General features: G+C 39.4%; 1 protein-coding gene across 4 annotated transcripts in view; it reads left to right on the forward strand.

The window, feature by feature from the left end:
• Window positions 1-23,015, forward strand: part of Hr3 (nuclear hormone receptor 3 ROR-beta) — a 117,694-nt gene that overhangs the window by 23,601 nt on the left and 71,078 nt on the right. The gene's annotated exons all lie outside the window — the stretch shown is intronic.

The following is a 23,015-nucleotide window of genomic DNA, read 5'->3' on the forward strand; positions in this document are numbered from 1 at the left end:
CGTGAAATGACTGTGTAATCGTGTAAATTTATTTGGTGTAAGTAGAAAGAAAATAATATAGTAACAAATGTTATTATCCCTAAATGATGCTTATTAAGAAACTCGATTTTTAATTTGAAATAGATAATAGTTTTTCGATAAAACTGTACTAATATTAAAAAATGAATCATATTGTCTGCAATATGGTGAACAAATTTGAAACCAACCAAAATTATTTATACATTTCACACTATGTTTTAAATAATCCCGACGCCAAAAGAAAGGGAATACTTGATTCTGTTGTTTTCAAGCATTAAAATCCCTGTGGTTCCAAAGGTCGAATTAACACCAATTTGTATAATTTAGCGCGATTAACGCTCAGTCGATAAACAGTCCCGCGGATTGTTTCAAAATGGAGGGACAAAGATAGATTTTTACAAAGATTCATTTATTTTTATTGTGGAAAAGAATTTTTGCGAGATGAGGATACTGTGCAAATAAAATACCGAAGGGAACGAATTTCTTTTCATTATCCCTTTTGAACAGAAATGCGCAAAAATAACATCTCTCGTCATTTCTATAAATAATAGAAACAAATTCAGATATTATGTTATTAATTTATTCAATTTTACAATGATTAATTTCCTTTTGTACAAACAGTTTTTATATAAAAATCTGATTTTAATGAAAATTTTTGTATATTCAGAGCATAATGGGTTATATGTAGACCAATTTATTTTTTGTTCTTCAAATTTTTGCACAATTTCAATTGGAAATATTTTTTATAATGGAATAACGCAACGTTAAATTTTAATATTTTTGCTTTATCTTGCATTACATTTGAATAACAAAAATAATACTGAAACTTTAGATTTTGTCTAGAAGTGATTAATAAGAAATTGATTTATATATATATAAAACCAATATATTATGATATACATATTCAAATGTTTCGCACAAAACAACATTTAGAAATTATTGTCCACAATTTGATAACGCAATTTATTACTTAAATTCGCTTATGGCGCACGAGTATTTTTGCGACTCACTATTGAAATTAAAATCAGAATCTAAATTAAATTTTTCCACAAGAAATATTTACTTTATTGAATCGCGTCACGAGTTGTGACTCAACGTCACGAGGCGAGGAATTAAATATTCATGGGACAGAGTTTTACATTTTTAAAATAGAAAAACCGAATTATATCGAGATTACATCGCGAATCCAATGTTTCTGGTGCGCATCCCGATTTAAGGGAGGCTTGAAAACAACGTGTCCATCGTATTAATCACACAAGTGCATCTGTCGAGGGTCTGAGGGTTACGAGGTCAGGCACTTTGCCATTAACTGCTTGTATCCGCACACGTAACGAATCTACGTTATTCATATATGAATGTATATATTCTATCAGTGTTTATCGTTTATCGTTTCCTGACACCTATTATATACACGGCCATATTATAATACCATACGAAATTAAAAATTAATACATCAATGCACGATCGTGTATTAACATCCATCCTGTGAATTTTTGAATTGGAAACCCCGATCCAATCCCCTTTCCTTCGTCGATGCAATTAATTTTACACAGATCCACCAGGTACTCGTTTTATGAAGGATTCTTTGTTGAAACGACGCAATTACTATTTTCGAAAATATCATGGAAGTAATCGATTGGAGGATAATCGATTAAAAAGTCCAGTGGATCATATCCTATTCATTTTAATTCATACTGATATTTCTTGTCGCTCAATCAGAGTTTGAATTATATTTATTTTTTTCTTTAAACCGATGAACTTGGATGAAGTTCGCGTTGGACGAGAAAGGTTTAATAAAGTTTGAACGGCGAAACTTGGAGGAAACATTTATGCCACCGTTTTATTTCAAGGGTTGGCGCGCATTTCCTTCGGGACGCATCAAACGAGGCGGGCAAGTAGCACACGTCAAGCGATTCGAGCCCAGTTTGGTAAATAGACGTAAACGGACGGGAAGATACCGAGGAGGGAGGGAGAGGAAATTCTGACGAGGCAGAGTGCACTTTCGTGTATCGGGTCTGTTTACAATTCGGTTACATTCAATCGAGATATGCATTTCGAAAGGAAAGGGTTTCCTTTTCCTTTTTTAACACGTATCTCTCCCAAGAACACTTTAATCACGTTTAATTTGAATCTTCGACATTCCCTTGGAGAACTTTTCCCCATTGAAGAGAACGAAAAAAATATGAAATCGCATTTTATTTTTAATCTTAAAACACAGATATTTCCACTTGAAAAACGCTTGAAAACTTAAATTTTTCGAAAAAAAAAAACGACGGCAAATCGCGAACAAGGGTTTCCTTCGATGCGCCTGTGTAATTCACACTCCCGCCAATTTAATTCCCCGCTTACGAGAGTCAGGTTTTGCGCGCGAGATTCGTCTCGTTAACGAGCTTATACAGTGCTATGTAGGGTAAAAGTGCGTCCGACAGGGAAGCCCCGCTTCGAAGCACGACCGTGGCACGGTTTGGCCTCCCGTAGCGCGCTTAAAACCGACTGATACCTTGCATTCTAGCTATATGATGAAATTCCTCGTGGTGACGTCACTACTTCCTCCCCTTTTTCCTCCGTGCATTCTTATTCCCTTCCCCCCCTCGTTTATAGGACGAAACCATCCACCGGCTGAAAGCTTTTTTATATATATATATATATATATAGATGCGTCACACACAGGAATGCCGTGAATGACGGGGGAATATTGAGGAATAAACGTGCCGAATAACCGAACGGGCGTTTCGAGCGCCGCCATTATGGTACCGAAGCGATATTGATGCTTGCCGATCAATCCGATTAATCGTTTTATTTGCTCTAATTTGGCGGTTCGTGTTCGTTTAATACAGAGATATAAATTTTTGGGATTCACGATGAAGGATGCTATGATTCGAAGCTATCCCTCTTGAAGGATTGATAGATATCCGTTTGATTATTTGGCTATAATGCACGTAATTCGATTAAAATTCAAATTAAGCCGTTGCTGTGCGAGCAAAAAATAATCGTGATGCGAATCTTTCTTCGAACGGCAAGCTAATTTTATTTGAAATTTTTATATATAGTACCATGTACCATATTTGTAAAGGCGATTATCTGATATCGAAACATTTCAAATCGTTCCGACAATTTGGAATTTTTCGATTTCGCTCGAAGTGTTGTTCGTACTCGATTGTCTCTGTCGAGACGAAATTTCGAATATCTGCCTCGTATATCTGTTCGAGAGCGGTGTCTCGAGTGGTCGGACACCTCGATCGTACGGCACTGGCCTCGCTCACCCCTCTACACCCAGGTTTTCAGAGTTGGAAGACCGCTCCCACCGGATCGTTCGTCCTTTTTCCCTCTCGCATGCCGGTTATCCTCGTTCTCGCGCATCGTATACACGTATTACGTGGCGCGGCAGTAGGCCAAGAGTTCGATGGCCTGCAGCCTTGCAAGGCCGGCCGCGCGCCGTGCTACCGAATACCACGTCAGATGACGCTGCCAACGCTGCCATCATCGTGGGCCAATCTTATGACGCCGACCGGCGTGCGGAGAACGGCACGTTTGTATCGACCGGGCACGTTGATAACTCGCGTGAAGTTATCGTCGATGCTCAACTTTACCGACTAAGCTGCGCCTCGTCCGAGTGGCGCCATAGTCAACCGCCCCGTTTCGACGTTTTTATTGGTGGGAATTCCCGTATTCGAATACGATTTTTGAAATTCGCGGGCCCACGGGAACGTATTATGACAAAATTTCCTCTATTTTTCCGGAATTTTTTTGATAAATTGGAGTAACAGAGATAAGAATTTGAAAACGTTTCGCGGAAGCGTTTTTAATTTATAGATACGAGTTTTGAATATATATTATAAATGAAATATGATAATGGATCGCGTTTAAATATACGTTAGTCGAAGGATGTGTTGTAGATATGTAAATTTAAGAAGTTGTGGAAAAAAAGTGGTGACAATGTTCGATTGGAACAAGCGTAATGTGTACGGTTACGCGGTTAGAAGATAGTTACGCCTTTGGTATATCGTAAACTAACTATTGTGACTTTCCCTCGATCGTTTACTCGGAGTATAAAACGCCTTATACGCTCAAGGACTCCCGAGTGGTTAACGATCCGAGACCTATTTTCCATTGGCTTATAAATCAGGGCAAAGTCCGATTAAACTCGTATCGAGCACGCCTATTTTGAGTTTAACGATTTTTATTAGAAGCGTAACGGATTGTCCGCATTTAGCTTCTTTTCAATTCCATTTTCCTGAATGATAAATTTTTCCGGCTCAAAGCTGACGCAGGTTACCGTGCATTCGATCGATCAGGTAGATGATTATTCAATAAATCCCAAAGAACCCTGGGAGAACTCCGAGTCGAAAAAGTTCGTTCACTCGATATTCTCCTCCTCTACCGTATATTCATTTCCCTATCTCCGTTCATGCAAATTTTGGAACTTTGGAATTTTATACGCGATGAAATATAAACGATACTCCACTTTTCTCATCTTAATCGCGGCTCGATACGCGCGCCTATTCCAAAAACTAAACCAACGTTGAAACTTTGAACTTTGTCGAAGCTGAATATCAGATTAGATTTAAATCGGCCGCAAATTTAAATTCTCAAATGTGAATAAAAATAACGTATCTCCAAAATTAACTTATACCACCAATTCAAATCATCAGGTCACTCAAAGACCTGATCCAACTGGAAGAAGATAAAATTAGATCAACGCCAAATCTACGATATGCGATAATAAAACCGAAAAACTTCGGAAGAAAGTGTTCAAACCTGGTAAATATTTCAAGATCCTCTTATAATCCGTTATTAAAAAAAGAAAAGAAAACGTAAAATTCTCGGTGCTCCAGTTATCCCAACTTGCTCGAACAAACCCGCTGCCATCCCACTCGCTGAAAAAAAAAAAAGGAAGAAACGGTAGGAAATCCTGTACAACGGATCTCCGTCTCTCTCTCTCTCTCTCTCTTTCGAGAGATGTTCATCGAGAGATGGTCTCTCCGTGGCCGATTCCGGTGAATCGTTGGAGCGGGATTGTTGGCTCTCGCGGCGTACCGAAGCGAAACGGGCGAGCGACGGTTGCAAGACGAAACTTCCGATTGCGACAGGCCTATTGCCGACAACAATCGCTCCTTACGTTAGGAGCCGTGCACGGCCTCTCGGCCAGAGGCGAACAAACGCAAAGAAACGAGAAGGCCTCGGCGATGCACGTTGATAGTTGCATGACGGTGCCTTTTAAAAAACTTCGTTTCACATCAACCGAGACGGGAACGCCGGCTCCACGGCACCGTGGAGCCACTCTCGGAGGCCTCCACCACGAGTGCCGCGCTGCCTCTTTCTTGTAAAAGACCGAGCTTCCGTTTTGTTCTTTGCCCGCGGTAACAAGGGGGCCGGAGGGGGGTTGTAAATGAGCGCGTAATAATAGCTCGAAGCTGTGTTCGCGACGTGCGACCAAGTCTTTTCTTCGCACGAACGGGAACGGCAATGAAAGGAACGTTTCGACGGGAAAACGTACGCGTTCGATGGGAACGATCGCCGCTGCATGCAAATAATATCTGTGGCGATCAGGTCTTTTTTCTTCTTCTTAGATTTGGATCGGAACATCTCGAGACGATTTTTTCACCCGTGGAAACGGATACGTTTTAAGGATCTTTAGGGATTCGTTTAAGATTATTGGAGAGAGTTAAAAATATCCATTGAAGTATTCCTGATAATTAAAAACGAGGAAGATTATATATAGTTGATTTTATTTTTTCATTTGACGATCGTTAGTGTTAACGGTATCTTCGTACAACAAGTTTTTTAAGCTTTTTTGAAAATCTTTTCGAAAAGTTAGAAAGTTAGTTTACTGCGTAACGTATGGAAAAAATTTTGAAGAAGTTTTTAGCAGTAATTAAGAAAATTGGAAAAATACGTTTCGTAGATTTATATCAGTTATATATCAGTGTTGAAAATTTCGTGTTCGAAATCGGTTAACATTGTTATGAGCTATAAATAATTGAAAAATAGCGAAAATCGGTAGTTTTTCAAAACTTTCGTAACAAATTTGCACATTTTTTGATTTCGTATATGAACCGATTTTGAAATTTAATTTTCGAAAATCTTTCAAATTCTTCTAATTTCTCAGAAATATTCGATTTGTTTGATCCAATTTTAAAAGTTATTTTAATTGATAAGCTTATACTCTTCTCCGCTATTCCACTTTGCTTACATTATGATAAATATTCAAAAAGTTAATTGTCCTTGGCTATGTTATTACTCGTTATAAAAAATGTCACAATGTGGACACTTTTGCTCCACTATAAACTCGATTGATTGAATAATAAAAATCGCAATGTGCGTTGATATATGAATATAAATTAAATATGGTATAATTGATATAACATTAAGAAAATTATTTTTAAAATATACAAAGAACATTTTTATCTTGACGATCTTTCGTGTAAAATTGAAAATCAAATTGAAAAACGTAGCAGAAGATCGAGAATATGCCCGATGAATTCGAGTTTTCGAGCAGACGAATTGATGAAAATTTAAGATATATCGTGCCATTCGACTTGGAAAGGAAAATTTAAAAGAATTTATCTCCTTCGTATTTGTTTTTTTCCTATTAAATTAAAAAGTTGGAATTTTTCTTGGAATAACAAGAAGCTAAATTAATCGTAACGAACGACTTGCAGAGGGAGAGGTGCAATTTGCGATTGTCGGAATAAAAAATTACCGTTTACCATTGTGTGTATAAATAAATCATAGCGAGATTCGCTGGCTCGTTAACGTTGCAAGCCTGAACAAATTCCTGGCGAATCAAAATTTAATTTCTCTAATTACAGCCGTTGCTCAATTGCTTGTATATTCAATATTTTTCTTTATATCACACGCACGTCTCTTCACCTTTCTTTTCTTCTCTTATTTTTCAGGTAAGTTTCTCGCCCTCCCGATTTTCCACGGCGTTCGCAACGCAAGCAAGAACATTTCTTTCACACCGGTGAGTACTTTCACGGAATCAACGAAAATAACACCGATACATCTCGTTAAAGTCCCCCCCTTCCCTGCCCCCATGATGGTGTTCCCTCCCTTTGCATCCACACTGGATAAAAATGTATAATTCAGGGGAGCGGATGAGCAGCGTTCGGTGTTCAACAACGGATCCAAGTCACCTGGCAGTCCGGTCACGAATTTATTTCACAACTATGTAACTTTCCTAACGCTTGGAACAGAGTAGCAAAACGCGAAGGATTGCGATCCACGGATTTATTTGGAATCGAAACATGCGTAGAATGACGGGTGTCGCATCGTTGTTACAACGTCTTCGTTAACTTGGAGCGGAGCACGGCGCCGTGAAAATATTCCTCGGGGAAATTTAACAATCCGTTCGCTTGCGATTTTTCGATTTTTCGAGAGAATAAAAGGGAGGCTTTTTAGATTAGAATTTACGTAAGATGGAAAATAAATGATATGCACCGATATATGTAACGACACGACAGTAGTAAAAAGCGATGGAAAAAGGTGTCTGAAACGGCTTCGATAAAAGAAAAAAAAAAAAAAATAAAAAGATACGTGATGCAAAACGTGTGCGTGATGCAGACGTTACGAAATCCGAGTGTAAAGTCCAGCTTTACACATGGCGAGAAAGGAATAGGAAAGAATGGATGCAGATAAGAAGAAAACACACAATGACAAAATCTTTGTTGAAACGTGACTGAAAAACCATCTTCATGATTGGAAAGAGAGTTAGAAAGACAAAATCAAAAATAGAAAGAACAATGAGTCGAAAACTTGAAATTTCGCATCGAGTCGCGTTCGACGACGCGCATTGCATGCGAGCGCACGCACGCGTGCAGCCAATGCAAGCTGTACTCTCACTGTCCTCGGGGACGTTGCTCGAGGACGAGGATAAATTTTCCTCTTCGCGCCGGTATCAATGATTTCCCCTCCACGCCGCGCAACAAGCCGGTGCTCTTTGCGAGCGTTACAGGTTCGCGAATCATTAAACCATTACATAATACATCTCTCAAATTATTATCCCGCTTATTTTCAGCGTTTAAGCCGTTCTGCGGTGGCCGATTTAAACGATCCAGTTGGGCAAATTCATTATGGGATTAATTCAGGCATTTTTGTTTATTCTCTGAAATATTTCGCGCCAGTTTTTAAACAGGATGTTAGTTAGATGCGATCGAGTTCAGTTAATTTTTCTTCGGCCAACCAATGGAATTCTCTCACTCTTTCTCTATCTTCGAAGAGGTTATTGAAATTGAAACTGGGGAACGGAAAAGATTACTTATTTGTTTGTTCAGTTTTATTTCCTCGATAGAAATATCGGCATTAAAATTCAAAATTCAACCTCTTCCTACATCTTTCCATTATTATCTTTCCATCCCAATTCCATATAATTTACCGAAACTCGATAACACGTGGTTACTCGTTATTAATAATTGTTCAATAGACGTATCGAGTTTAACGAGGTGTTAAGATATATCGAGATATCGGAATGAAATTAATCTTAGGACGCGTTTATATATATATATATAAATCATCGGTAATTTCGTTTTATGGCGGGCTGTTCCGCGCAGCCGCGTTGGAGAGGGCGCGCAAATCAAAAGGCATTACGTCGTCAATTGTAAGTTATGCTAAATTGGCAGCATCGGTTTGATGGTTTACACCCGGCTCGAGGCTTCGCCCGCGGCAAAACGCGCGGAGAAAGATCGGGGAACGATAAAATGCAAGCACTCCGTATTAAAAGGTTTGCGCAACGCGATCGCTGATCGTGCCATATAAGGCGTGCAAAAAAAATCTCGTCTCTGTGTTAGATCGTGTAAAGAGAGAGAGAGAGAGAGAGAAAAGAAGGAACTCGTAACGAGCGTATTCGTATTCCTATTTTTTCTTCTTCTACGTTGTTTCATAAACTTGGAATGATAAAAATAAAAATTCCAATATATTGAAAATAAATTTTTTTTCGAAGTCTTCCTTTTCCAAGTTCGAAACTGGATCAGTGAGTACAAATTTTCTTTTTTTTAAACGCACACTTGTCTCGGCACACTTTCGACGTTTTTTTTTTTTTTTTTTTTTTTTAATTCTTATAAAATATCATTGATCACGAATACGGATAATACGCTACACTGTTGCGTATCATGAATATGTATATCGACAGAAATATTCCACTGATGAAACAGTGGAATACATTAAAGAGCAGAAAAATCCATTGAAATCTCGTATATAAAAATTCTCACAATAATTCAAATCTATTCAATTTCAATTCCCACGATATTTTCCAAACGGCGAAACTGAAGAGACAGCTGAATAATGTATCAGTTGATACAACGGAACTGGCGAAAAAAAAAAAAAAAAAAAACACTTCATATCTATTTATGGAACAACACAGCGCTCGCCGCGATGACTAATACGTGTGGACGAGTTGCAAGTTTGCGAATAGCTCAATTAGATCGTTCTACATTGTGCGGCGCTGGCCGCACTATACGCATCGCGAACATCACACTTCGGTTGACGCGAACTCGAGGCGTAGCAGGCCTCGCCTCGCTCGCAACAGGTTCTTTTCCTGGGCAAAAAAATCGACGGGAAAAAATATATATACACAAGATGCAATCACGCGTTATAAGCTAAATTTTACGCAACTGCGATGTGTGATCCGCGTAATTAGGTTTCACCAGTTGCAACGTTGCAAAGAGAGAGAGAGAGAGAAGAGAAAAAAATTAATTCGAGAAAGGTGGCGTATTATCATAAATCGTTATTATTGCGAAACGTGCGCGGATAGGAGCAAGTTCACGATGTCGTAAAAATCGTCGTAAAAACGGGACGATTCCAAATTAATCGAGAAGATTGACGAAATCACGATGACGCGCATTCGTACGTTATAAATTTATAGCGAAGATGCTGTTAATAAATATTTGAAAGGCGGGCACGAATATTGCATCTAACTTGGAAAGTTGGCATCCGTTACGTAATCAGAAATTCTTCAAAAACAAAAGAACAAGTTTGTTGATCCAAGTTCACCTGAGCGTCGCGATATACGGTTAAAAAAAAAAAGAAAAAAAAAATCTCTTCTATCGATGCGTTAATACGTTATCGATGGGCCGACGGTATCGATATCTTATCGACAAGTTGTCGATAATCGTTAATACCGCCCCTGGGACTCGAGCGAGGATGGAGAAGAAGAGAAAGGACTTGGTGTAAAATCGCGTATTCCATTTTCATTCCGCCCATTCGGTGGACTTGGCCTGTCAAAAGAATATCGATTCGCTCGAGTTTAACGGCAAACAGAGTTCTAATGCTCGGTATTCGGTGTATCAAGGAACGGCTGAGAGTTTCCAGCCCCCGGGATGTCGGCCGGGACAATCGATACACTCGAATTCGGGTAACAAACCCCGCTATGTTTGAATTCGATATCGAGCAGAATCGATTCATTCAAATTCAAAGTAAACAAATTCGTTCGGCGAGCTGATGCACTTAAAGCTTGACGAGTAAAGATCGATGGGGTCGTATCGAGGAACAAACCGGACAATTGTTCGTTTCGCCCGATTTTCGAAACGAAAATCGGATCAAACTGTATCCATTTTCAAATCTCTCGAAAACTTAAACGCTTTTACCAATTATTTATCGAGCTAATTATTAATTCGTGTTTAAACGTAATAATCTTATAATATCTTATAATTTTTTGTTCTTCTTTACTCTTCAAATAGACACGACATAATCGCACGATGAAATTTTGTTTGAGTTTGTGGAACATGATATAGAAAATATAATTATTATTAGATCGGAGGATAATCTAATCAAGATCCATCCGATATAATATAATGAAATTTGGAATCTTAAATTTGGAATAATAAATGGAATGATAATAAGATTTATCCGCATATCGGATTATTCCGGATAGAAATTACAAACTGAAATAGACTTTATCCATATTTTCCTTTACAATGATGACGTCAAATCGATAATATCAAAACTGTTTGTATGCCCACTCTTTTCACGTATTTTACGTAGTTTACAATTTATTAAAAATTTATACGTCGTCACAAAAATATTAAAATACAATAATTTCTTCAAAATAGCTATCCTCTTGGCGCGAACATTTTTCTCATCTATTCTTTTCACCTCGAATATCAGAGTGATGAACACGGATTATAAAATATACGCTTACAAAAGCGGCCCTCCTTCGTTCATCCATCCGAGCTCATCAGAGAGAAAAATTACAACGTTCGAAATAAGAATGGAGTAATCGATTCGCATGCTATGTTCACCCGCGGGTCCGCCAATGGCGGTCTTAACGCCGGTGAACGCGCGAAGGGAGAAAACCATCTGTCAAGTTAGTCGTCGCTTTCCCCGCCTGCGGCACCCGAATCGTTTCCGGGCCCGGGCCCACAACCTCGTCGCTCCCTTTTCTTCTTCTTCTTCTTCTTCTTCTTCTTCGTTTTTTTCCTCCTTCTCTTCTCCTCTCCTTTTCGTCGCTCGCTTTGGCCGGTTGCCGAACAACAGCCGATACGAGTCGGTGTGTTGCGCAACTCGCAAAAACCAGCGTCTTTACCCTCACTGTCGTAGGGCAAATTATGGGAAGAGCAAAGTTGATTTGTTGGGAATCATTGGACATAATTTTATGAGAATAATTTTGGATTAAGGAATATTTAAATCTGTTATTCTCTTTTTTTTTTTTTTTGATGGTGAGCAAATTGAAATTAAATAGAAACTTCGTATGTCGAATATTGTAACGAAGCTTGGTACCTTTACCTTTGATATTACGGTAAGATTTTCATCTATGATTAAGTACATTCTTTGCACAGTATATTTATACCAAGTTCGCTTTCTTTCTCGAAATGAACTGGCGCACCACCGAGAAAAGGAGCCATGTTACGTGAGGACAGTTACATAACACGTTAATACGTTTTATTCGGGCGCGTAACGACCGATTATACGATAATTGCACGTTGTCCAATTCCTGCCCTTCGACAGAGGTGGCCGTATCGGGAAAATAATATCTTGACGCTTGCCACGAATCGTGCCACGATGATGTTTCGATCTCATCATCGACCGTGTATTATAACGAATCCATCGATTGATCGACGACAATTTCTTTTCATTCCTCGTCCATAAAAAAAAAAAAAAAAAAAAAAAGGAAAGAAATTCCGCAAAACCAGCGAAAGAGAGTCACGAATCGACGATGGAGCAGGAAATTCGAGAAAACCTTTCTAGTATCTCTGGTAGTATCTTCAACCATCCCAGCCCATCCTCGTGTCCCGAAACCACCCTTAAATGGAACGAGCCGCGCGCTTTTCGCTTTATAAACCGCCTTCATCGCGGCGGAAATTTGCGTTTCAGCGGGGCTTGAAAGCGTATAAAACAGAGGAGCGTGGACGAGAAGGGAAGGGCAACAGTCGAATTCTCTGACTCTGGTGCAGGTCGCGTGCATATATCGAGTGGGCGACGTTTTAGCATCGGCGACGATCCACCCCGGCGAGAGGAGACCAGAAGCGGCGACGGAGCAAGATAGGAATGAGAGAAAGAGGAGTGGACGAGAGAGGGATGGACAGAGGGTGGGAGGAAAAGGGAAAGAAAGAGAGAGACCCAGATTTCATTTTCGTTGATGAGCTTGGCACCGCTCCAACTCGGACTAAATATATACTCCCTTTCTCTTCCTCTCTTTCCATCTCTTGCTTCACTCCTCCCCCCCCTCCTGTACTGCACCTTTTCTTTTTTTTTTTTTTTTTTTTTTTTCATTTTTCACCGGCCTATCGCCTATATGCAACCAGGAAACTCTGTGGATCCTCCCCTCCTCGCGTGCTAAATTTTCCTTTAATATTAATTTCGCGCCAAATTTTAGACAAGATTATTATTATTACGATGGCAAAAAAAAAAAAATTCTCATAAAAGAGAAGATTCATGAAAGGCCGGAATCCTTAAAATCCTCTAAATGGACGCAAAGAGATCATACCGAAACCAAAGATCGACGATCGACCATAAATCGAGCCGAGAAAGAGAGACAAGGAGGAGGACAGATAAGGCGAGCAGCAATATTCGCAGGAAAACTTTGGCAAAAAAAAAAAAAAAAAAAAGAAATATGGCGTATACGAGGGAAAGTCGAAAGATCGGAGGCTGTTCCTCGTGAGAAGCAAGAATTGACCAGGCCTCGAAGAGAGCCAAGGCCTGGGATCGAACCCGCGTTCGTCGCAACTTAATTTACGACCGTGGTCGCTGTAAATTTCACCTCGCGCCTCGTAACAGTGCCGAAACGGCGCAATGAACCCGCCTGTTCACGAGAAAGCTGCCTACGACAATGTCTCGATTCATTTCGCAGGAACAGGTACCGTAGCTTGCGAATGGCAATGAATTTCAGAGCGTAGACCGATGAGGAGACTTTATGATCCCTTGTGAACGGATGATAATTTCCGTTGAATATAATTAAACGAACGGACAAATCGAATTTCGATAAACAATAACTAATAAGCTGCACGTATGATGAATAAAAAAATTCCAGTTTGAAATATATACTTCGTGAAAGGTCACGAAACAGTTCTATATATATATATATATATATACACATTATGATAATAAGTGAAAAGTAATAATGCGTTGGCAAACATTTCTGGTTCCTAAAAAATCGCGATGAAGTCACCGGATTAATACATAATACTTTCACGAGTAAGCCGATCACGAGATCCTGTTTTTACCGTGCAAACAATCCGAATCTGTTCGAGCACGCGTATCGATTATTGGTTCGTACGAAATACATTTTTATCTATCTCTCTCCTCCTCTCTCTAAAGAGAGCCAAGTAAAAATTTCTCTCAAAGATACGCGAAACAACCGAGCCACGTAGTTTAAAGTTATTCGAATTCTTCTTCCCCGAGAAAATAACTCGAAGACGCAGCTGTTTCAAAAAAATTGGATTTGTCGCGTACGTATCGATTGCCATCCCTCGAAGCTCGCAACTCTTTTGTAATAAAATTTTCGACGAGATAGGACTCCTCGTCCCTCGCTACGAGAATCGTGGAACGACAGCGACCGATTGCACGATCTTTCGCCGAGCAATTCGAACGAGGAGAGCTGCTCGTTTTCGGGTGACGACAGGAATTTCAATGGGCATAGTCATATATCGGCGGGTGACGCGGCTAACGGTACATCCCTGCACGCTTTCAATGGTCTACCAACCTACCTACCTACCTACCTACGTACCTATATATCGCTCATTCTCATACCGCCTAGGCCCGCATCGATCGCGTCCATATGCATAACGCGTACATACACGTATATATATATATATATACCTATCGATCGCTTCGTTTCGTCGCTCTATCTCGCTCCGACACGTGTCCCTTCGCGTCTACCCGTCCTTTTCCTCGCTCCGCCGGTTGCACACCGCCAGGCGTGTTCTCTCTCGAACACGAGAAAAGACGGAAAGTGCACTCTCCTCTTCTCTCCTCCCCCAACGGTCCAAGCCTTTGGCAACGCGAGACTTCTTCGCTCCTCTCGATCATACTTTCGCCTCCTCTCTTTCCCTTTCTATTAATTTTTCGTCGTTTTTTTTTTCCCTACCTATTCTCTCTCCCTCCTCCTGGTTTTCTTTTCCTTTCTTCCCTCCCAAAGCGGTACTGCTTTGACTACACTCTTGGCTGATTAACGAGTAACGAGCGAGGAATTACGAGACGTGAAACGAAGAAAGGAGAGAGAGAGAGAGAGAGAGAGAGAGAGAGAAAGCCTGTTCCGTTTGTCGAAGTTGGGAGATCCAACGTCGAAAAGCTTCGGAAGCTACTATAATTGTTCTCAGGGATTATTCTTTCTTTCTTTCTTTCTTTCTTTTTTTTTTTCGAGTCGATCGTGTCGCGGCTTCTGCTATGTTTTAGTTGATTGAAAGGGGCGTTGCTCTTTGTGCAACCGAGCCGTTTCCTTCCAGCCATTTTTCCATGACAGTTTGCTGCTCCTTTTCGCCCATGCTCTTTTACATTCGGATCCATCATCTGTAAGTCTGTTGTACACGAACAAAAATTTAAAAGCTATCTTTTCCAATGAAATAATCGTATTATTTCGAAATTTCTCAAATCTTCCTATTCTTGTTAATTATTTTTTTCTTTCATTTTTTCATCCCCTCTCTTCTTCCCAGAGAGAGAGAGAGAGAGAGTGAAACGGATTTCCTTTTCCTGAAGAGTGAAAATTTCTGATCTTCCATTTGCTTAATTGATCCTACGACGAGTGCACGTATCCATTAGCCGGCTGATTGGTTTTCTGTGGACAGTGAGGAACGTTGGAGCCACGGGTCATTGACAGTGACCGCGTGTGAATAACTGTAATCCGTCGTTTCACCGCGCGCCGGGTAGAACCGGTAAACAGGCACACGCGTCAGGGTCTCGAAACCAAATTCGTTCGTTTCCACGATAGCTCTGGGCCGGCTATCTCCATAACAGCGAAAGAAGGAATTAAGCAATCTCTTCAGACACACGCGCGTACACAGCCGGAAGTGTGGAACTTTCTAACCGATTTATATAAGCCGAATCGGCGTTATCGTTGCTGATAATCGCCACTTCACGACACAACCGATCAACCGTGGATTTTCAGTTGTTCAATCTATCTATTAGATAGCGCCCTACGTATCCCTCTTGCGTATCGCCTTCATATCATCTCATAAATTTCGGATTATCTCCCGATGAATCGATGATAGACCGCTTCGATGAAGCTTTCAATTTTTCTCGCAAGCAACCAGGGAATAACCTTTGCATTTCGATATTTTCCGATAATTCGAATCCGGCCAGTATTATCTTGTTATCGTGTTCAGTTTCTCAAGTATTTTAAATACGTATGTACAAGTGAAAACGATTAAATTATCCAATCATCCATTGAAAGAACGTTATCGATATTTTACACAAGTAATCATCTGCGAGTAAGTCGTATTTCATTTTACCAATCGAATTAATGTTAAGAAAAAAGAATTGTGAACGGAAATTTGTGAGCGATGTAAATTCGAGAAACAACATCGACGAAAAGAACGAAATATTCCATAGACACGTCTCTTCCTTTCGAACGATACGACACAACGGTCGGAAGAACATGCGCCGCAAGGCTGTGGAGAGAAGAGGTTCGAGGGCACAATAAAGAGCATCCCCTCTTTCCGCGTGGCGGAAAACCTTTCGTTGTTATTGAAAAAAAAAAAAAAAAAAAGAAAAAAAAAATCATACGAAAAACGATACGAGAGGCGCGATGACTCGATGATATCTTCTTTCCTCCCCTCCCCCCCCTCCCCGCCCCCTCTTCCTCGAGTTTTTTTCACTTTCATTCATCTCGATCGGTAAGGTAACCTTACCGGTTCGTCTCTTTGCCTTCGCAATAATAGGAATCCTGTTCTCGAATACAGATCGAGCCGTATCTTCCCACGTACCTGTACACCCGAAATTTTAGTATAATGCGCTAGTAAACGACAATGAGATCGACACGAGAAAGATGGAGGAGGACCTAACGGTACCATATCGAGTGTCGATATCCTGTTCAGGGTGATCGAACAAACTGTTATTCGATTCTAATTTCGATTAGATGCGCGATTCTATGGAGGATTGAACGAAGAGAATGCGGTATTTGGATTTTATATTCTCGTTTAGAAGAGGAATGAAAAATTGTCGCACGGATTGAGAAACACAAGTGAAATTATAGGCGCGAGGCAACTTTGATTAATATTAAAAAAAACATAAATGATATATGAAACTTTGGTTTAATTTGAAAAAAAGCAAGATTTTATTTAATTTGGGATAATATAATTAATTTTAAAATTAAAATCTTCTTTGTAAAGGATTAAAAAGATTGAATGTTTTGTTAAAACTTCTTATGAAATACGATCTAATGAAATACGAAAACACAATAAGAAATTATAATATTAGATAAATATTGTCTTTTCACTCCTCGGTCAAAATTTATTCTCCATTACGACATAATCGGCTAGTTGTTCGTCAAAATCTTCATTAAATACAGCTTACGGTTAATTATTCTGTTTGTTAAGTTGGTTAATCGATGTCTCCTCATCATTTACTAATCTGAATAACACGGGTCTTGAAATATTCTTTATTCAAATTATTTTGAATTATCGTTATTTTCAACACTCTGAATTAGCATTGAAACAAAAAATCTCGTGTTACATTTTATATTCCTGGAATAATTTTGCAAAATTCATACGATACCGTGGAAATTAAGATGCAAATGAGTAGATTAAATGATTTATTTTAACGTTTTCAGTTACATATTTTAACTATGATTTCAACTGACTGAATACTTGCTGAAAAATTTTTGACATTTCCTCTACAAATTAAAATATTAAAATTACAATTTTTACATAAATCCCATTAGTTAACAGGGTCATACCTCTTACGATATTATAAATTAGATAATGTTTTTTTAGATATTCCAAATGTGCCTCGTTTGTTTTACTTGTATTATACGTTACACGACATTCTTGTTAATTTTTAAACGAATATAATAGTGACTAAAACTTTTTAAATTCTTCCGATAGAGAATTATAAAGCTACTCTATTAACAATAATTAACAATTAAAGGATTTTAGGATTATTTATCTGTCTATCTATTTAGAATTATAATGCACCAGCGAATAATTATAAGAGAATAATTATAAAAAATTATATATTTTAGATGTGTTTGAATAACAAAGATTTTTATGAAACGGTGGCAGCAATCCGTAATTTTTTTAATCCTTTTATTAAATCTACACTCTATAAATTGAATTGTTGCCAGAGATATTGCTACTATTTTTTCGTCATTATCATTTTTAATTTTTTGGTTTATCTATAATGTTTTATTCTTGCACACATTTTATCTTAATTATTTTCAATAATTATTTTTACATAACTTTTAACTTTTACGTGTTATTTCACTATTTCTTTAATGGTTTACAATTTACTTATTTTTAAGAATACTTTGCAACGTAACACGAAACGAAGTGTTTAAATGTATTTTCCTTCCTTTATTTCCTTTTTAGGAAATTTTATCCAAAAAAAAAAAAAAAAAAAAGAAACTCACACGTACTTGCTCCCAATAAAATTATCACACACAGGAAAATAGACGAATCGGGAATAAAGAGAAATCAGAATATAAATTAATGGAAGCGTGTTTCTTAACCACGATAAGAAATAAAGAAGTAAAATATGCTTTTAAAACGTCGACTCTAGGTGGGACAGAGAGCGTAGGGTCAAAGGAAGGGAGTCAAGGAGTAAAACGTAAAACGCGAAGTATAAGAGGCAGAGGTAAAAGAGACTTAAAAGAACTAAAAAGTTCATAAGAAATAAAGTGCAAGTGGAGAATACATAGACATCAGAGTTTCGTTCGATTTATACATATATATAAAACTCTAACTCACTTTTAAATTGAACGCTCTTTTACAAAATTTCAACATATAAAATACATAAATTTCACAAGACATCTCAATATTTACCCTCTATCCCCAACTCTACCAGGTTTAGTTTATTCAACTTAATTGTAGAATAACTTTCGTCTCCCTTGAATCTTGATCCCTGTATGATTCACAGCGTTTAAGCTGTGAAACAGTTATTTTATCGCTCGTGAAGTTACGGCTCCGAGCACACACGAGACCAGAAACGGAAACGTAACACACGAGAAATAGAATTTCGTCGCCATCTTCGAAGTTGTTTAAAACGGTTTTTCAAACGGATCGATCCATCGAGGCGATAATGACCGTGAAGGACAACGAAGAAATGTAATATCTGAAGACTAAATTATTGTTACTTTCTATTATTGCAAAGTTCCACGACGCGATGGATCCTGCAACTCCATCTTTGCGCCGCCTTTCTGCTACACATGTCACATGATACTCCGGGACTCCCCCCGGTCCGAAATAACGTTGAATTTATAGCGGTACTGTCCATCACGTGTACAGCGTGTTTCGAGAGATACACTGTTGTTTATTGCAACTGGATGTATTTATATTTTTGAATAAAAAACATTTTTATAGGGATATAGGCTGCGGCCGGAAATTCGAGAACGGTCGCATTTATACACGTTATATTGTTATCGATTTTGCTCTTTTTCGAACGGGCTGTGCGTTCGAAAAATTCACAACGAGCGGTATGGAATAGCGGGGATAAATAATTGATGATTCCCTTTGGGAAATTCGATGGAATATTTTTAAAGTGAAACAAAAAAAAAAAGAAGAAAAATAAAATAAAATAAAATAAAACGCAATAGTTTAGATTGGATTTTGTTTTTCGAAAAAGATGAAATATGGAATGGAATTTTATCGTTTTATCCATATAATTGTAACTGTCTTTAAAAAAGAAAAACCGGTTTTATCGTTTAAATTGACACAAAATAGAACCACTTCCGATACATTATCTGCAAATGTAAAGATACTTAATTTATTCCGAGCAAATGAACGATTCTACGTATCCATTGCGCAGTAAAATCGACGGAAAAGCCGACAACCCACCTACTTTTCCAACCAGCTAAAACTCTACTCACACACAATCCTTTCTGCTTCGTCCTTATCGTTATTTAACGCATACCCCATTACCAATACTCGCATACTCGAAACGCGACAAATCACGGAAAAAGAATCCTTGGAGAAGATTCGAGAAAAAAAGAAGAAGAAAAAGCCGAGGCTTGAAAAAAGGAAAGATCCTGTTCCCTTTTATCTCCCACGTTTCGGTATTCACGAAGCCGCCTTGCGAATCTTTCATCGCTTTACGAACGTACGAAGGAACAGGTACCGTTCCGCGTTATGTTCGCAAAAGAAACGGCCGGCCCGCCACCTCTTTGCATTCTCGTCGGCGTGGTTGCACGCCCGGTTCCGCGTTCGCGAGTTAATTCAGATCGTGCGGCCGAACAACGGCCGGCCCTCTTTGTATTCGACGCAGCCTCTGCACTCCTGATTAGCGTTAACGGTGCCGGCCACACGATGGGCAATACGCCTTACCTCACGGCGAGCTACGCAACGCCTACCCAGTCGTCATCCCTTGCCGATCGATCCTCGGCCGAGGATCGATCGACGGAGTGCGTGCGCCGCCCTCGACGTCGGAGAGGAAAACAACGATTCGCGAAATTCTCGGGGAATTTAAATTGGAACGGTGTAAGGGATGAGGGTGCTAAAATCGATGAAAAATTAAAGTGGAAAAATTTGATGCTTAAACTTTTGAATGTTAGATTCTATGCTTTCGATCGATTAAATTTCTTTTAGCGCGATGAAATGAGATTAGAGGGACGTTTGGTCGAGGAGTACGAATGCATGGACTTAGGCCAACGCGTGTCTACTGAGAAAACGTTATAATTGTGGCTATGATGTAGAGAGAGAGAGAGAGAGAGAGAGAGAGAGAGAGAGAAGGGTGAAACGCTGTCTACCCTTCTATGGTTGCATTTACAGCGAGCCGTAGGACATTTGCATTTGCGGCTGGAAGCCTTGGGCTCTTCCACTTTCTACCGTCATTTTTCAGCTCTCTTTCTTCCGTATTAAAGAGTCAATGTCTCCGGAGAAAAAGAAGAAGGGAGAGAGAGAGAGAGAGAGAGAGAGAAGAAGGAAGGCGAGTGGAAGAGAGAACGAGAGAAGAAAGAAAGGAAGAAAGGAGCGTTTGTACTCGTCCGAAGTTAACTTCATGCTAAATTATAATTCTGGAAAAGTATGACCGAGGTATGTCCTCGTTGCACGCTACGCCAAGCAATTTTATTCGTTCCCTCTTTTTTCCCCGCTCCTCCCTCCCCCTGCCTGCCTCCTGTCTGCCATTTTCTAGAGGGGCGAACTTGTATAATATTCAAGCTGGAACTTTTCTATTTATCGTACATTCGTCCATCGTAATTGAGGCTGCCTTTTCGTCCCGATCGAACTTCTGAAGAGGAACTTCTTGCATCTCGTAGCCGAGCAATTTGCGAATCGAGAAGAAATTTCATTCTCTCATCGGCCCTCGATACACAATGGAAACTTTGTGAAAATTCAATTTTCCCGCGAAGATCGCGCGGAATTCTTATTTAAGGAAACACGATAAAGATCCCTTTAAATCTTTTTTTTATTGGACGAGCTTAACGCGCTCCTCCTCCTCGAAGGAAAAGCGTGATACCAATCGGTCTTATTTAAGTCTGAAAGTTTTATCGGTTTCAATGCAAAACAAATAATGGTAACTGGGAAGTGAGGGTGAGTGACCTATCCTAACGTGACCCTGTTTCGCTTTCCTTTTCTCTCAATGCACCGCGCCACGATCTCTGGCCGAGGCTCTTCATGGTTTCCTGCTTCTTTCCTCCCTTTTTCAACGGGTCTCTCCTTTCACGTGCGAGCTTCCCTTCCTTTAACTTCATTCGTTTCTCGCGAATGGGCGAATTTTGTTTCGTTTTCTTTTTTCTTTTTCTCTCTTTTTTTTTTTTTTTTTGCTTTCCTTTTCCATTCGTCTTGTTCGAAATTTCGCGAGTCCTCCATTCCACGTTGAAAAATTCACTTTTCTTTTATTAATATCAATGTTTCAACGGGCCAACTGCCCGCCTTTGGGGATGAAAATGGCGCGTCCCTTCTTGCGATGAATCGTTGATTTCGTCTGACGAGTTTAACTTTCGCGAATGAATTTTAATGCAAACCGGAAGGTTTTTATTTTGACGCTTTTGGGCGAGATTTAATAACATCGTGGTAAATCGAGGATACTTTTCAACCGCATAAAATCGAAACTCGTTAAAGGACATTAATAAAATTCATTGTTGAATTTAAAGAAAGAAATTTTAATCCGTTTGCAATTAATAATGTAAAATATAAAATATCTCGTGCATAACGTCCTACGTTAAACTTACACATCTCTACTTCTTCGACACGCGCATCCCCTGTACAAGTTTCCATACTCGTATATTTCTTTTCGATTTGATCTGATATCGCTTCACTTGTTTCCCTTTAAACATGCATCTTATCTCTAAAGCTTCTTTCGTGCTCGAGGATATATATATATATATAGGAAGAATTTTTTACAGGATAACCTGCAAAATTCCTTAACCGATAATCCCTCCCTTTTCCTTTTATTAACGGCAGTGAAGAAGATAAAGAAGTTGTTTTTATCTCTTCCTGGTGTCCTCGTACTTCTCTCGGTACATTCCTCGCACGCAAGACTTCGCGATGTTCAAGGGTTATAAATTAAACGCTCGTCGCGAGAGCAAATTAATTTCCCTTCCGGAAATCCTCAGGAACGAGACAAGTTCCGGATCTCGAGCGTCGACAGCTTCTTACCTCGTGTCATCATCGTGATGACGAAAACGTAATGAGAGGCAAACGTTGAAGAGAAGAAAAAAAAAAAAGAAAAAAAGGAAAAGTAAAAGAGAAGAAGAAGAAGAAGAAGAAGAAGAAGAAGAAGAAAATAAGAGAAGAAGACCAACCAACCTCAACCTGCTTCTCTTCTCCCCCTTTGAGAATCCTCCCTTTCTTTTGTGACCGCACAGTACTTTATATTTACGGCCACGGCGAAAAGCATCTCGTTTCTTCGTACACTTTGTCGATGCTTCCCTCGTTCACCCCCTCCTTTTTTTTTTTTTTTTTTTTAAGCTCTTTTGAACTCCTAAGTATCCACACTTCCATTGTACCTCCATCCCTCTTCCACTTCCTCCGTTTTCACTTTCTCTTCTTCCTTCCGTCGTCGAAAAAAACAAAGAAAAAAAAAAAAAAAAAAAGAAGAGGAATTCTTAAAAACCTCTCGCATTTGACGAAAATCCATTCGAAACGCGCAAACCTCATCTTCAACCCCTCTCTCTCCACCCGTCACAGACGAATTTTCACAAAGAACGTCCACCCCCCCTTTCTCTCTCGACTACCGGCTCGAAAACTCGAGCGATCACATGGAGGAAAAAGGAGGCCAGGGGGACGACCTACGCCAACCTACCCTTTCCTGTTTACAACAATCACTCGCGTCGCGGGGTGCTGTGTTCGCGACCGGTCGAAAACCATCCCGCGTCTTCTCACTGTACATATATATATATATATATATTTTTTCCATCATTTCGTTCATCCCTCTCGGCCTTTTCTTTAAGGACAGATAACCACATATACATC

Source organism: Apis florea, unplaced genomic scaffold (genome assembly GCF_048593485.1).
Source record: "Apis florea isolate Af1SG1 unplaced genomic scaffold, ASM4859348v1 contig_3803_pilon, whole genome shotgun sequence".
NCBI lineage: Eukaryota > Metazoa > Arthropoda > Insecta > Hymenoptera > Apidae > Apis > Apis florea.